The 16144-nt window shown below is 33.3% G+C and overlaps 1 protein-coding gene across 1 annotated transcript in view; it reads left to right on the forward strand.

The window, feature by feature from the left end:
- The window catches only part of FAM83B (family with sequence similarity 83 member B), a 112516-nt gene that overhangs the window by 16292 nt on the left and 80080 nt on the right, over positions 1 to 16144 (forward strand). The gene's annotated exons all lie outside the window — the stretch shown is intronic.

Raw genomic sequence — 16144 nt, forward strand, 5'->3', positions numbered from 1 at the left:
GAAATAAGGTAAAATTAACCTGACAAGGAAATCAAAAATGCAAGCAGACAAAAACAGAAGGAATGGAAATGCTATGTTGTGGTTCACACTCATTTCCCAGAGTTCTTTCGCTGGATGTAGGTGGTTCTCTTCATTATTGAACAAATGGAACTGATTTGGTTCATCTCATTGTTGAAGAGAGCCATGTCCATCTGAATTGATCATCATATAGTGTTGTTGTTGAAGTATATAATGATCTCCTGGTCCTGCTCATTTCACTCAGCATCAATTCATGTAAGTCCTCCAGACCTTTATGAAATCATCCTGCTGGTCATTTCTTACAGAAAAATACTATTCCATAATATTCATATACCACAATTTATTCAGCCATTCTCCAATTGATGGGCATCCATTCAATTTCCACTTTCTAGCCACTACAAAAAAGGCTGCCACAAACATTTTCGCACATACAGGTCCCTTTCCCTTCTTGAAGATCTCTTTGGGATATAAGCCTAGTAATAACACTGCTGGATCAAAGGGTATGAACATTTTGATAACTTTTTGAGCATAGTTCTAAATCGCTCTCCAGAATGGCTGGATGTTTTACAATTTCACCAACAATGTATCAGTATCCCAGTTTTCCCACATCCCCTCCAACATTCAGAATTATCTTTTCCTGTCATCCTAGCCAATCTGAGAGGTATGTAATGGTATCTCAGATTTGTCTTAATTTGCATTTCTCTGATTAATAATGACTTGGAGCAACTTTTCATATGGCTAGAAATAGTTTCAATTTCTTTATCTGAAAATTGTCTGTTCATATCCTTTATCAATTGGAGAATGGCTTGATTTGTTATAAATTTGAGTCAATTTTCTATATATTTTGGAAATGAGGCCTTTATCAGAACTGTAAACATGTTTTCCCAGCTTATTGTATCCCTTTTAATCTTATCTACATTAGTTTTGTTTATACAAAAGTTTTTTTTTAATTTGATATAATCAAAAATTTCTATTTTGTGATCAATAATGATCTCTAGTTCTTCTTTGGTCACAAATTCCTTCCTTCTCCCACAGGTCTAAGAGGTAAATTATCCTGTGTTCTTCTAATTTATTTATACTCTCATTCTTTATGCCTAGATCATGAACCCATTTTGAAACATTTTGTACTTGGTGTACAGTGTTAAGTGTGGGTCAGTGCCTAATTTCTGCTATACTAATTTCCAATTTTCCCAGCAGTTTTTATTAAATAATGAATTCATGTCCCAAAAGCTGGGGTCTTTGGGTTTGTCAAGCACTAGATTATTAAAGTTATTGACTATTTTGTCCTTTGAAGCTAACCTATTCCACTGATCAACTAGTCTATTTCTTAGCCATTACCAAATGGTTTTGGTGACCACTGCTTTATAATATAGTTTTAGATCTGGTACAGCTAGGCTACCTTCATTTGATTTTTTTTCCATTAGTTTCCTTGAAAATCTTGCCTTTTCTTCTTCCAGATGAATTTTGTTGTTATTTTTTCTAGGTCATTAAAATAGTTTTTTTGGACTCTGATTGGTATAGCATTAAATAAATTGATTCGTTTAGGGAATATTATCATCTTTATTATATTCACTCAGCCTATCCAAGAGCATTTAATATTTTTCCAATTAGTTATATCCGACTTTATTTGTAAGGAAAGTGTTTTATAGTTTTGCTCATGTAGTTCCTGACTTTCCCTTGGCAGATAGATTCCCAAATATTTTATGCTATCGACATTTATTTTAAATGGAATTTCTCTTTGTATCTCTTGCTGTTGGATTTTGTTGGTGATATATAAAATTGCTGGTGATGTGTGTGGGTTTATTTTGTATCCTGCAACTTTGCTAAAGTTGTAGATTATTTCTAATAGCTTTTTAGTAGAATCTCTGGCGTTCTCTAAGTATACCATCATATCATCTGCAAAGAATGATAATTTGGTTTTCTCATTATCTACGCTAATTCCTTTTAATCTCTTTCTCAATTCTTATTGCCAAAGCTACCGTTTCTAGTACAATATTGAATCATAATGGTGATAGTGGGCAACCTTTTTTCACTCCTGATCTTTCTGGGAAAGGTTCCAGTTTTTTCCCATTGCATATGATGCTTACTGATGATTTTAAATATATGCTCCTGACTATTTTAAGGAAAAGTCCATTTATTCCTATACTCTCAAGTGTTTTTATTAGGAATGGATGTTGGATTTTATCAAATACTTTTTCTGAATTTATTGAGATGATCATATGGTTTTTGTTAATTTGGTTATTGATATAGTCAATTATGCTTATAGTTTTCCTAATATTGAACCAGCCTTGCATTCCTGATATAAATCCTTCTTGGTCATGGTGTATTATCCTGGGGATGATTTTCTGTAATCTTTTTGCTAATATTGTATTTAAGATTTTAGCACCAATAATCATTAGGGAGATTGGTCTAAATTTTTCTTTCTCATATTGTTTTCAACCTACCTGGTTTAGGTATCAGTACCATGTCTGTGTCATAAAAGGAATTTGGTACGAGTCCTTTATTCCCTATTTTTCCAAATAGTTTATATAGCATTGGAGTTAATTGTTCTTTAAATGTTTGGTAGAATTCGCATGTAAATCCATCTGGTCTATGGGTTTTTTTTTTTCTTAGGGAGTTGATTAATAATAACTTGTTCTATTTCTTTTTCTAAAATGCAACTATTTAAGCAATTTACTTCCTCCTCTGTTAATCTGAGAAGCCTATATTTTTTAAGGTAGTCATCCATTTCACTTTGGTTATCAAATTTATTGGCATAAAGTTGGACAAAGTAACTCCTAATTATTGTTCTAATTTCCTCTTCATTGGTGTAAAGTTCTCCCTTTTCATTTTTAAGACTAACAATTTGATTTTCCTTTCTTTTTTCTAATCAAATTTACCAAAGGTTTATCTATTTTATTGGGTTTTTTTTCATAAAACCAACTCTTAGTTTTGTTTATTCAATAGTTTTTTTTACTTTCAATTTTATCAATTTCTCTTTTTAATTTTAGAATTTCAATTTATTATTTATTTGGGGTTTTTAATTTGTTCTTTTTCTAGCTTTTTAAGTTGCAAGCCCAGTTCATTGATCTTCTCTTTCTCTATTTTGGTCAAACAAGTTTCTAAAGATATAAAATTTCCCCTTATGACTGCTTTGGCTACATCCAACATATTTTGGTAGGTTATCTCATTATTATTCTCTTGGGTGAAATTATTAATAGTGTCGATGATTTGCTGTTTCACCCAATCATTCTTTAGGATGAGATTATTTAGTTTCCAATTACTTTTTGGTCTATTTACCCCTAACTTTTTGTTGAATGTAGTTTTTATTGCATCATGATCTGAAAAGAATGTATTTACTATATTTACTATTTCTGCCTTTCTGCATCAAATGCCTCCTCTGTGCCATGATGAAGGATTGCTGTGTGTTCCCACATAAATTTCTTAAACTTTCCAGTGACAATCTTTAAGTTATATAATTCTCTCTAATTTCAACTATAATCGTACATCAGTTTTTCATAATCATAATTCATTATAAGCCTAATGAATCTCCCCTGCTGCAATATTCTAATATTACTGTTACTAAGAATATACTGAAAAAAGCAAGTCATGAATTATTGTTAATTTTTAGCACTGCATTTCTTTTTTTTTCTTTATTTTTTGCAAGGGAGTAAAATTTACATCTTCATTTCATTAGAAATAATTGAAATGCCTTCATGAAATTGCTTCTGACAATTTCATTTTAGCAGCAATTAAATAGTTCAAAACAGTTTTAATAATATTTGTTGTAAAAAAAAAAAAGTGCTAGGAAAATCCTGCATATCTAATGACAGGGTAAATGTAAGGTGATTTTACTCCACTGAATTTTCATATGAAAACTTCAGTTATCTTATTGATGTTATAATTTCTGTATTTCTGTCCTTTCCATAAAAAAACAAAAAAACAAAACAACAACAACAACAAAAAAAAACTATGAGTTTTATGTACTTTTACCAAGTTTTAGAGGGAAAAGTGTTTACAATGTTTTAGGTAGTATGCAGGTATCCTCAGGAGAAGATAATTCCTTCCAAGAGGCATCATGATCCTTTCTCATCTCCTGGTGTTTACAGGAGTTGAACTGCTGTGTACAGAGATGTCTTCCTTGTCCCACCAGATCTCTGTTACTATGATATTTCTCTCCCTAGTCTTTCTTTCCTAACAATCCAGCATGGGAAAGGGTTTGTTCACTTTACTATTTTATACCTATTGTAATCACCTTATGTGCTATCATCTTTTCTCAAAACTGTTTTGCCCCAGATGAAAATATCTCTTGTTAATAGGATTTTCTAAGTATACTATCAAATCATCTGCAAAGAGGGATAGGTTTATCTCCTCATTGCCTATCCTAATTTCTTAGTTACTTTTTGTCTTCTTTTTGTTTAAGCCAATATTTCTAGTATAATTGTCAATAGTAGTGGTGATAATGGACATCCTTGTTTCACCCCTGATCTTATTGGGAATACATTCAGCTTCTCTCCTTTACAAATAATGCTTGCTGTTAGTTTTGGGTAGGTACTGCTTATTATTTTAGGAAAACTTCCTTTATTCCTTTAATAGTTTTAATAGGAATGGGTACTGTATTTTGTAAAAAGTTTTTTCTGCATATTTTGAGATTATCATATGATTTCTGTGGGGTTTATTATTGATGTGTTTAATTATGGCAATAGTTTTCCTGATATTGACCTAATCCTGCATTCCTAGCATAAACTCCACTTAGTCATAGTGTATTATCCTGCTAATAAATTGCTGTAATCTCTTTATTAATATTTTATTTAAGATTTTTACATCAATATTCATTAGGGAGATTGGTCTGATTTTCTTTCTCTGTTTTAACTCTTCCTGATTTAGGAATTGTTATCAGGGCCCAAAGCCTGAATGGACTTTTTTGTTTGTTTGTTGTTTTCTATGAATCATAAGGAAACTCAAAATGGGTACTCATTTCAGTACTGCTCTACAACTCTGAAAAGTTAAAAAGTTAAATCTAGGGGTAAATAGACCAAAAAGTAATTGGAAACTAAATAATCTCATCCTAAAGAATGATTGGGTGAAACAGCAAATCATCGACACTATTAATAATTTCACCCAAGAGAATAATAATGAGATAATGAGATATCATATTTGTGTCATAGGAGGAATTTGGCAGGACTCCTTATTTACCTATTTTTCTAAATGGTTTACATAGTATTGGAATTAATTGTTCTTTAAATGTTTGATAGAAATCACTTGTAAATCCATCTGGCCTAGAAATTTTTTCTTAGGAATTTCACTGATGGCTTGTTCAATTTCTTGAATTCTTAGACTACTTAAGCTTTTTATTTCCTCTTCTGTTAATCTAGACAATTTACTTCTTTTTAAATAATAACTTTTTATTGACAGAACCCATGCCAGGGTAATTTTTTACAACATTATCCCTTGCACTCACTTCTGTTCTGCTTTTCCCCTCCCTTTCCCCATCCCCTCCCCTACCTGGCAAGCATGCCTATATATGTTAAATATGTTACAGTATATCCTAGATACAATGTATATGTGCGGAACCGAACAGTTTTCTTGTTGCACAGGGAGAATTGGATTCAGAAGATAAAAGTAACCTGGGAAGAAAAACAAAAATACACATAGTTTACATTCATTTCCCAGTGTTCTTTCTTTGGGTGTAACTGCATCTGTCCATCATAGAGCAATTGAAACTGAGTTAGGTCTCTTTGTCAAAGAAATCCACTTCCATCAGAATACATCCTCAAACAGTATTGTTGTTGAAGTATATAATGATCTCCTGGTTCTGCTCATTTCACTTAGCATCAGTTCATGTAAGTCTCGCCAATCCTCTCTGTATTCATCCTGCTTGTCATTTCTTACAGAACAATAATATTCCATAACATTCATATACCACAATTTACCCAACCATTTTCCAGCTGATGGGCATCCATTCAATTTCCAGTTTCTAGCCACTACAAACAGGGCTGCCACAAACATTTTGGCACATAAAGGCCCTTTCCCTTCTTTAGTATTTCTTTGGGGTATAAGCCCAGAAGTAACACTGCTGGATCAAAGGGTATGCACAGTTTGATAACTTTTTGGGCATAATTCCAGATTGCTCTCCAGAATGGTTGGATTCATTCACAATTACACCAACAATGCTTCAGTGTCCCAGTTTTCCCATATCCTCTCCAACATTCATCATTATTTTTTCCTGTCATCTTAGCCAATCTGACAGATATGTAGTGCTATCTCAGAGTTGTCTTAATTTGCATTTCTCTGATCAATTAGCGATTTGGAACTCTTTCATATGAGTGGTAATAGTTTCAATTTCATCATCTGAAAATTATTCATATCCTTTGACCATTTATCAATTGGAGAATGGCTTGATTTCTTATAAATTTGAGTCAATTCTCTATATATTTTGGAAATGAGGCCTTTATCAGAACCTTTAACTGTGAAGATGTTTTCCCAGTTTGTTGCTTCCCTTCTAATCTTGTTTGCATTAGTTTTGTTTGTACAAAGGCTTTTTAATTTGATATAATCAAAATTTTCTATTTTGTGATCAGTAATGGTCTCTAGTTCATCTTTGGTCACAAATTTCTTTCTCCTCCACAAGTCTGAGAGTTAAACTATCCTATGTTCCGCTAATTTATTTATAATCTTGTTCTTTATACCTAGATCATGGACCCTTTGATGTTATCTTGGTATACGTGTTAAGTGTGGGTCCATGCCTAATTTCTGCCATACTAATTTCCAGTTATCCCAGCAGTTTTTATCAAATAATGCATTCTTATCCCAAAAGTTAAGATCTTTGGGTTTGTCAAACACTAGATTGCTATAGTTGATTATTCTGTCTTATGAACTTAACCTATTCCACTGATCAACTAATCTATTTCTTAGCCAATACCAAATGGTTTTGGTGACTGCTGCTTTATAATATAGTTTTAGATCAGGTACAACTAAGCCACCTTCATTTGATTTTTTTCATTAATTCCCTTGAGATTCTCGACCTTTTATTGTTCCATATGAATTTTTGTTGTTATTTTTTCTAGATCATTAAAATATTTTCTTGGAAGTCTGATTGGTATAGCACTAAATGACAATTTACATTTTTGCAAATATTCATACAATATGATTAAATTGTCAGATTTGCTGGCATACATTTGGGCAAAATAGGTCCTGATTATTGCTTTAATTTTTTTTCTTTGGTGTTAAGTTCACCCTTTTCATGTTTGATGCTGGTAATTTGTTTTTTTTTTCCTAATCAAATTAACCAAAGATTTATCTATTTTGTTGGTTTTTTCCCCCATAAAACCAACTCTTAGTTTTATTAGTTCAATAGTTTTCTTAGTTTCAGTTTTATTAATCTCTTCTATGAGTTTCAGAATTTCCAATTTGATATTTAATTGAGGGTTTTAAATTTGTTATTTTTCTAGCTTTTTTAGTTGCATGCCCAATTCCTTGATCTCCTCGTTCTCTTTTTTATTCATGTAGCTATTTAGAGATATAAAATTTCACTTCAGAACTACTTTGTTTGCATCCCATAGGTTTTGGTTTATTATCTCATCGTCATCCTCTGGGATGAAATTATGGATTGTTTTTATGATTTGTTGTTTCCATGTGGTGCACCTTCTAACTGCCCCAATAATATATTGTTCTCAAGAGTTGTAGATATTATTTTCCCATCTAAGCATGTTAACAGTTTATCCTTTAAATAAATAAATATTATAGATATAATATATGTGTGTATGTATGTATGTATTTCCCCTCGTTTGCATTTCTATATTTTTCTTGAGTCCTTGTGATCAGATGTCAAATTTTTGTTTAATTTAGTTTTTTTTCCAAGAAAAATTATTGAAATTCTTTTACTTCATTGAAAATCTCTCTCCTCCTCTGAAAGATGATGTTGGCTCTTTCCAGATAGTTAAGTTTGGTTGTAATGCCAGGTTCTTTGCCTTCCAGAATATGGTATTCCAGACCCTCTGATCTTTTATTGTAGACACTGCCAGATCCTGGGTAATCCTGATTATTTCTCCTTGATATTTGAATTGATTTTTTCTTTTTTTTTTTTTTTTTAATAAATTTTATTTTATTTAATAATAACTTCGCATTGACAGAATCCATGCCAGGATAATTTCTACATGACATTATCCCTTGCAATCACTTATGTTTCGTTTTTTCCCCTCCCTCCCTCCTCCCCCCCCCCCCCCCCCAGGATGGCAAGCAGTCCTATATATGCTAAACATGTTGCAGTATATCCTAGATACAATACATATTTGCAGAACCGAACAGCTCTCTTGTTGCACAGGGAGAATTGGATTCAGAAGGTAAAAATAACTCGGGAAAAAAATCAAAAATGCAATTAGTTCACATTCATTTCCCAGTATTCCTTCTTTGGGTGTAGCTGTTTCTGTCCATCATTTCTCCAATGAAACTCAGTTAAGTCTCTTTGTCAGAGAAATCCACTTCCATCAGAATACATCCTCATACAATATCGTTGTCGAAGTGTATAATGATCTCCTGGTTCTGCTCATCTCACTTAGCATCAGTCCATGTAGGTCTCTCCAAGCCTCTCTGTATTCATCCCGCTGGTCATTCCTTACAGAGCAATAATATTCCATAACATTCATATACCACAATTTACCCAGCCATTCTCCAATTGATGGGCATCCATTCATTTTCCAGTTTCTAGCCACTACAAACAGGGCTGCTACAAACATTTTGGCACATACAGGTCCCCTTCCCTTTTTTAGTATCTCTTTGGGGTATAAGCCCAATAGAAACACTGCTGGATCAAAGGGTATGCACAGTTTGATAACTTTTTGGGCATAATTCCAGATCGCTCTCCAGAATGGCTGGATTCGTTCACAACTCCACCAACAATGCATCAATGTCCCCGTTTTCCCGCATCCCCTCCAACATTCATCATTGTTTTTTCCTGTCATCTTAGCCAATCTGACAGGTGTGTAGTGATATCTCAGAGTTGTCTTAATTTGCATTTCTCTGATCAATAGTGATTTGGAACACTCTTTCATGTGAGTGGTAATAGTTTCAATTTCTTCATCTGAAAATTGTCTGTTCATATCCTTTGACCATTTATCAATTGGAGAATGGCTTGATTTTTTATAAATTTGAGTCAGTTCTCTATATATTTTGGAAATGAGGCCTTTATCAGAACCTTTAATTGTAAAGATGTTTTCCCAGTTTGTTACTTCCCTACTAATCTTGTTTGCATTCGTTCTGTTTGTACAAAGGCTTTTTAATTTGATATAATCAAAATTTTCTATTTTGTGATTGGTAATGGTCTCTAGTTCATCTTTGGTCACAAATTTCTTTCTCCTCCACAAGTCTGAGAGATAAACTATCCTATGTTCCTCTAATTTATTTATAATCTCGTTCTTTATGGGTCATGGACCCATTTTGATCTTATCTTGGTATGTGGTGTTAAGTGTGGGTCCTTGCCTAATTTCTGCCATACTAATTTCCAGTTATCCCAGCAGTTTTTATCAAATAATGAAATCTTATCCCAAAATTTAGAATCTTTGGGTTTGTCAAACACTAGATTGCTATAGTTGACTATTCTGTCTTGTGAACCTAACCTTTTCCACTGATCAACTAATCTATTTCTAAGCCAATACCAGATGGTTTTGGTGACTGCTGCTTTATAATATAATTTTAGATCAGGTACAGCTAGACCACCTTCATTTGATTTTTTTTTTTCATTAATTCCCTTGATATTCTCGACTTTTTATTGTTCCATATGAATTTTGTTGTTATTTTTTCTAAATCATTAAAATATTTTCTTGGAAGTCTGATTGGTATAGCACTAAATAAATAGATTAGTTTAGGGAGTATTGTCATCTTTATTATATTTGCTCGGCCTATCCAAGAGCACTTAATATTTTTCCAATTATTTAAGTCTGACTTTATTTGTGTGAAAACTTTTTTGTAATTTTGCTCATATAATTCCTGACTTTCCTTTGGTAGGTAGATTCCCAAATATTTTATGCTATCAACAGTTATTTTGAATGGAATTTCTCTTTGTATCTCTTGCTCTTGGATTTTGTTGGTGGTGTATAAGAATGCTGAGGATTTATGGGGATTTATTTTGTATCCTGCTACTTTGCTAAAATTATGAATTATTTCTAATAGCTTTTTAGTAGAATCTCTGGGGTTTTCTAGGTATACCATCATATCATCTGCAAAGAGTGATAGTTTGGTTTCCTCATTGCCTACTCTATGAATTGATTTTTTCTGACTGTTTGCAATATTTTTTCCTTGAAATTATAGTTCTGGAGTTTTGCCACAATGGTCTTTGGGGTTTTACTTATGGAATCTTTTTCTGAAAGTGATTGATGAACTCCAGTTCACGTGTGTCAGGGCCATTTTCCATGATGATTTCTTGAGGAATGCTATCCAGGCTCTTTTTTTTTTTTTTTTTTTTTTTGTTTATGGCCTTCAAGGAGACCAATAATTTTAAATTTTCTCTCCTGAATCTCTTTTCTAATTGATTTGTTTTTTCAAATCTTTTTCCAAAACAGTTTACATTTTCTTCCATTTTTCATTCTTTTTAGTTTGTTTGATTGATGTTCATTGTCTTATAGAGTTTTTAGCTTCCATTTGTCCTGTTCTAGTTCTTAATATTGATTTTCTTCAATTAACTTTTAGTTAATTCTATTGTTGAAGATGTTGTTTTCGTCAATGGATTTTTTTTTTTTTGCATTTGGCAAATTGTATTTTTTAAGGAATTGCCTTTCTTTTCCATGCTGTTGATGTACCTCTTGTATACCTCTCATTTTTTTTCTTCTATCTTATTTACCTTTTAAAGTCTTTTGTGAGCATTTCCAAGAAGCCTCTTTAGCCTTGAGACCAATTGATATCAATCTTTGTGATTTCTTCTTTGAATGTTTTGTCTTCATCTGAGTTGGTGTTTTAGTCTTCTCTGTCACCCTAGTAGCTTTTTATGGTCAGGTGTTTTTTTGTTTGTTTGTTTGTTTTTTCTTGTACATTTCCTTTCCTCTTCTTTTTGTATTTCATTTTTTGGTACTTTTGTGGTCAAGCTTTGTTCCTGAGGCAAAGGGAGCACTGTCCCATGCTTTTATGTAGTTCTGAACCCTGGTTTTGAGTACAGGAGCCCCTCATGTTTATTGTTTTGCTCACAGAGGGTTAGCTTTTCCTGTTTACCCCCGCTCCCAGGAAATAGTCTGCTTTCCCAGAATTTGTCTTCTAAGCTGGGGACTCCCCATTGGTTTGTTGTGCTGCTGAGCCAGAACTGAAGGTCTCAAGTGCTGATCTGCTATGTTTAAGACCCTCTCAGGCTTTCCTATACCTTGTCTGAGCTGGGCTAAACACCCTTTTCACTCCAGTGAAAATGAGCTTTCTTGAAGTCCTTCCAATCTATCTTGAGCTGGAGAGTAGTTTCATTCTGTAAAACTAAGTTCCGAGGCTTGCTTTCATGTACTTTTTGAGGGAAACTGGGAGAGCTGGAGCAGCTTCCCAACTTTACGCTGCCATTCTCGGCTCCATTCCTGGACATTCAATGATAGGTTTTCATTATTTTTTATCCTTCACTAAAAATGAATTATATTTTCATTTAAAAAGGCTGCCTAATATAGTACAGCAGTACATTCTACTTCTGATCAGTATAATTATTTTTGTTATCTCCTGTTTCCTATTCCTGCTGACTCCTCTATTTTATTTCTATTGCTACCATTCTGGTTAATCTATACATTCTTCTATGATCTCTTTGATTTCTCCCTCCCTATAACCTTATCTTCATGTATTTTTCTAAATTTGGAAGATTTTTATACCCTTTTAAATATGTATGTGTGTGTGTCTGTGTATGTGTACATACATATACACATGCAACCCATTCTCCATGACATTAGGGTTCCAGTTTGGCTCTTTTCAACAATGAAGTGATTCAAGATAATTTTAGTCGACCTGTGATGGAAAGTGCCATCTGCAACCAGAGAAAGGACTATGGAGACTGACTGTGGATGCATGGTATCTTCACCTTTGTTGTTGTTGTTGTTGTTGTTGTTGTTTTTAATTTTTCCTTTCTCATATTTTTCCCTTTTAGATTTTTTTTTTTGCATTGTATAATGAATCTGAAAATATGTTTAGCAAAATATGCCCCTGATAGATGTCTTGTGGGAGAGGACAGGGGAAAGGAGAGGGAGAAAAATTTCCAACACAAAGTTCTGCAAAGGTGAATGTTGAAAGCTATCTTTTCATGCGTTTGGAAAAATAATATTATTATTAAAAAAGAGAAAGAGAGATTAAGGTTCCAGAACTACCAACCTTTCTCCCCTTTTTTAATTGTTCTGTTTCCTACTCAGTTTTGCTTTTTTAGAATCATGTCATACTCAGCTCTACCTCAATCTCTCTTTTGAACTTCCTGGTTACTAATAAAAATCTTAAACATATAGTTTGAATTTGCATGTGTAAATCATAAAATATCTGCCCTTATTGAGTCCATTGTTCTTGGCCTTTGATGTTTACCTTATATTTCTTTTTGCTCTGATATGTCAAATTTTCTATTACATTCTCATCTTTTTTTTACAAGAAAATTCCGAAACTCTGGCAATTCATTGAATGTCTATTTTTAAAAAAACTTTTATTCAGTATTATGCTTAACTTTACTGGGTATATTTTCAGCTGCAGTCTCAATTCTTTTGCTCTTCAATATTTAGTTCTCCAAGAACGCTATTTTTTTTTTAATGTAGCTACTGCTAGGTCTTGTGTGATTTTAATTGTAGCTCTGCAATATTTGAATGTTTTGGATTTTTTTTTCTTGTTGCTAATAGTGTTTTCTTCACTAGGGGGTTTTGGAATTTGGCTATGATATTTCTGTAGATTTTCCTCATAGGATCTCTTCAGGTAATTACTAATGGGTTTTTTTATTTCTACTTCCCCTCGTCTTCTAACACTTCAGGACAATTTTTTTTTATTATTATTTCATGTATTATTGTATCAAGATTTTTTTTTTTGATCATAGCTCTTAATTAGCACTATTATCCTATTTTTTCCCCTTGAATTGTTCTTCAGATCTATTGTTTTGCTATGAGATGTCTCATTTTCTCCAATGTTTTTCATTTTTATAATTTGTTTTATTATTTCTTGGTCTCTTATTACTTTGCTGGTTTCCCCTTGTCCAATTCTAGTTTTTAGCAGTCATACTCTGGAACTCCTTTTTTAATTGGTTGACTTTCCTTTGACAATGTCTTTTGTTCTTCTTGGATGTGCTTTTTTTAAAAAAAAAAATATTTTCCTCAATCTCTCATTTGATTTTTAAAGTCTTTTTTGAGTTTTTGTTTGAATTCTTTTTGGACAATTGGCCATTTGAAGTTACTATTTGTGGTAGTAGGGGCCTTTTTATTTCAGTATTTTCCTCTGAAGATGAACCCCAGTTCTTTCTATTCCTAAAGTAAGTTTCTTTGGTTGATTTCTTTTTCTTTTGCCTAATTTTTTTTACATATTTATTTATAGGACCTTGTTAATAAAATCACCACTAGTCCTAGGGTTGGGGGGGATACTGCCTCTGTCTTCAGGTCCTCTTTTAGTTCTCTTCCTAACCCAGAAGTGAAGCCTGAAACTCTGCCCGGCTGTAAGTGCCACATTCTGCAGCATTTCTGCTCCATTGCATCTGCACTTACTCGGGTATATGCTGGTTTGTTCTTGCTGCTTTTTGGCAACACAGGTGTGTGTGAAGTCTCTCAGCAGAGTTTCCCAATCTTCCCTAATTCATACCTGGACTCTTCATACTGTCTGCCAAATATCCTATGCTATGGAAAGGTAAAAATTCTTGTGGCTGGGGCTAACCTGGATGTATTTATACTTACACAGGTCAAATGTCTATCCTTATATGTTTCTTTGGATCTTTTCTGATTGTCCCAGAAAGACCAGTGTTCTGCACCATTTTTTTTGGTTGTTTTTGGTTGGTTGGTGGTTGTTTTTTTTTCTTTTTTTTTCCCCTACATTTGCCCTAAGGTGGTATTTTGTCTTATTTGAATCTAAGTATCTGGAGAGCTTATACCTTCTTCTCCAAATCCTCCTTTTCTCTTTTTAACAAGTTGTTTGTTTTCTTAAGTATTTCACAGTTAGATGGTGTAAAATATTCACCAAAACACTAAACTTTAACATATTTTAAAAAGTGAGTTGCAAATTATTTCCTTTCACCTATCACTTCCCCATTCCTTAAGAAGGCAAGCAACATTATTAATTATAAATGTGAAATCATGAAAATTTTATTTCTATATTAATCACATTGCAAAGAAATACATGCACATGAACAAAAAATTTTTAAAAACTTAAAAATATATCCTTCAATCTGCAATTCATCTGAATTGGAGAATGGCTGTTATTTTTATAAATTTGACTCAGTTCTCTATATGTTTGAGAAATGAGATCTTTACCAGAGAAATGTGCTTCAGTTTTTTTCATAGTTAGTTTTCTTATTTCCTTCTCTCATTTGTTCCACATTTATTCTATTCTTTTTTTCTTTCTACATCCAATTAACTGTATTTGTATTTGTTATTCCATCTTTGAGCCAATTCTTAAGAGTGAAGGTTCACTCACTCCCCTCTACTTGCCTCCTTCTCCTCTCCATTGTGAAAGTTTTTTTCTTGCCTTTTACGTGACATAACTTACCCATTTTTACTTTTCCCATTGTTCTTTCTTCCAATACATTCCTTTTTCACCCTTTAATGAATATCATATTTTTCCTAGAGGCTTTAGATGTAGCAGCTTTGACTTTGTTTGTTCATCAAAGTGTGTATTTTGCTCATCCTTGTCAATAGAGTAACTTTATATGGTTAGAATTTTTTTCCTGTTTGCTTATTTCCCCAGCCTGTTACTTAACATTGGACTTTTTCTTAAAATAGGATGCTGCTTTCAGGGTAAGGGATGCATTATCCCAAGTTTCATGAGTTTTAAGCAACTGTTTTTGTAGACACCTATAGGGACCGGTAAGTTTTCAGTTCTTCCAAGATGATATCTAAGGAGAGGTGCTTACTGCTCTCTTTGCCTGTGCTCTAATTTGTGACTACCAAGCACTCTTTTCTTTCCTGAAACTGTGAAGAGGTTTTCTACTCCACTGTGGCTACAAGCACTAGTAACTTCATGTTTTGCTTTATCTTGAGTTTGCTACCCAGGACTGGGACCTGGATATGAGTATGATCAGTCCTACCTCAGTGCTTACAAAGAGACTCCTCTAGTCTCCTTTGGAGTAGTCATTTTATCCCCTTATCATCTGTGGGCTGAGACTCTGGAAGAAATTACTGCTGTTGTTGATTCAGTGGCTCCAAAGCCTGCTCCTGGTTTTCTGGGGCTGGGACTGTGCTCGACTCTCACCCAGATAGTAGATCTTTCTTGTCAACCTTTTAAGGTGTCTTGGACTGGAAAATTGTTTTGTTGTTCTTTTGTGAGTGTAGGTTTTGCTGCTCTAGTATTTGTTTAAATTCATTATTAAAAGGTAATTGGAGGAGTGTTGAAGAAAGTTTAAGCAAATTCTTGAGTTTTAATCAACCACCTCTGCTCTACCTCTCTAAGGATTTTTTAATCTTTTTTTTTTCTTTAAGTTAGTATAAACTTGTAGATAATTTTTTTCTTATCATCCCAGTTACTGTTTCATTGTCCCTCATAAATTTGCTTCATGTTACTTAGCATTAATTAGCTTGGTTTAGTGACTAAAAAGTTGATCTCAGAACCAGGAAGACCCTGATTTAAATCTTACCTGTGACACATAATGGCTATGTGGCTCTCAATGAGTCATTTAATTTTTTTGTGCCATCAGGCAACTCTAAGAGTCTAAGTTGCAGAGAAGTTACCAGCTGTAAGAAGAACTGTCACTCTCCAAGGGCTTCCTATAGTAATAAACCATAATGCAGAAGCTATTCTTTATTTGAATATTTGTTGTATGGTCTTGGTTGAAGTTGGACTCAACCAGGGGCAGGGACTGTTTCGATTTTGTCTATCTTCAGTGTTTTGCACTGAGGGGTTTAATAAATGTTTGCAGAGTTGCTGTGACTAATCCATCTCCAATTTTTCCTTTTTATGAAGTTTTGTACCAGTTTTGTCACCAATTTTGGCATCTTTATACTTCCTCATTGCTATGGCATTATTTTGTTAT

The sequence above is a fragment of the Antechinus flavipes genome, chromosome 4, assembly GCF_016432865.1.
Source record: "Antechinus flavipes isolate AdamAnt ecotype Samford, QLD, Australia chromosome 4, AdamAnt_v2, whole genome shotgun sequence".
Lineage (NCBI taxonomy): Eukaryota > Metazoa > Chordata > Mammalia > Dasyuromorphia > Dasyuridae > Antechinus > Antechinus flavipes.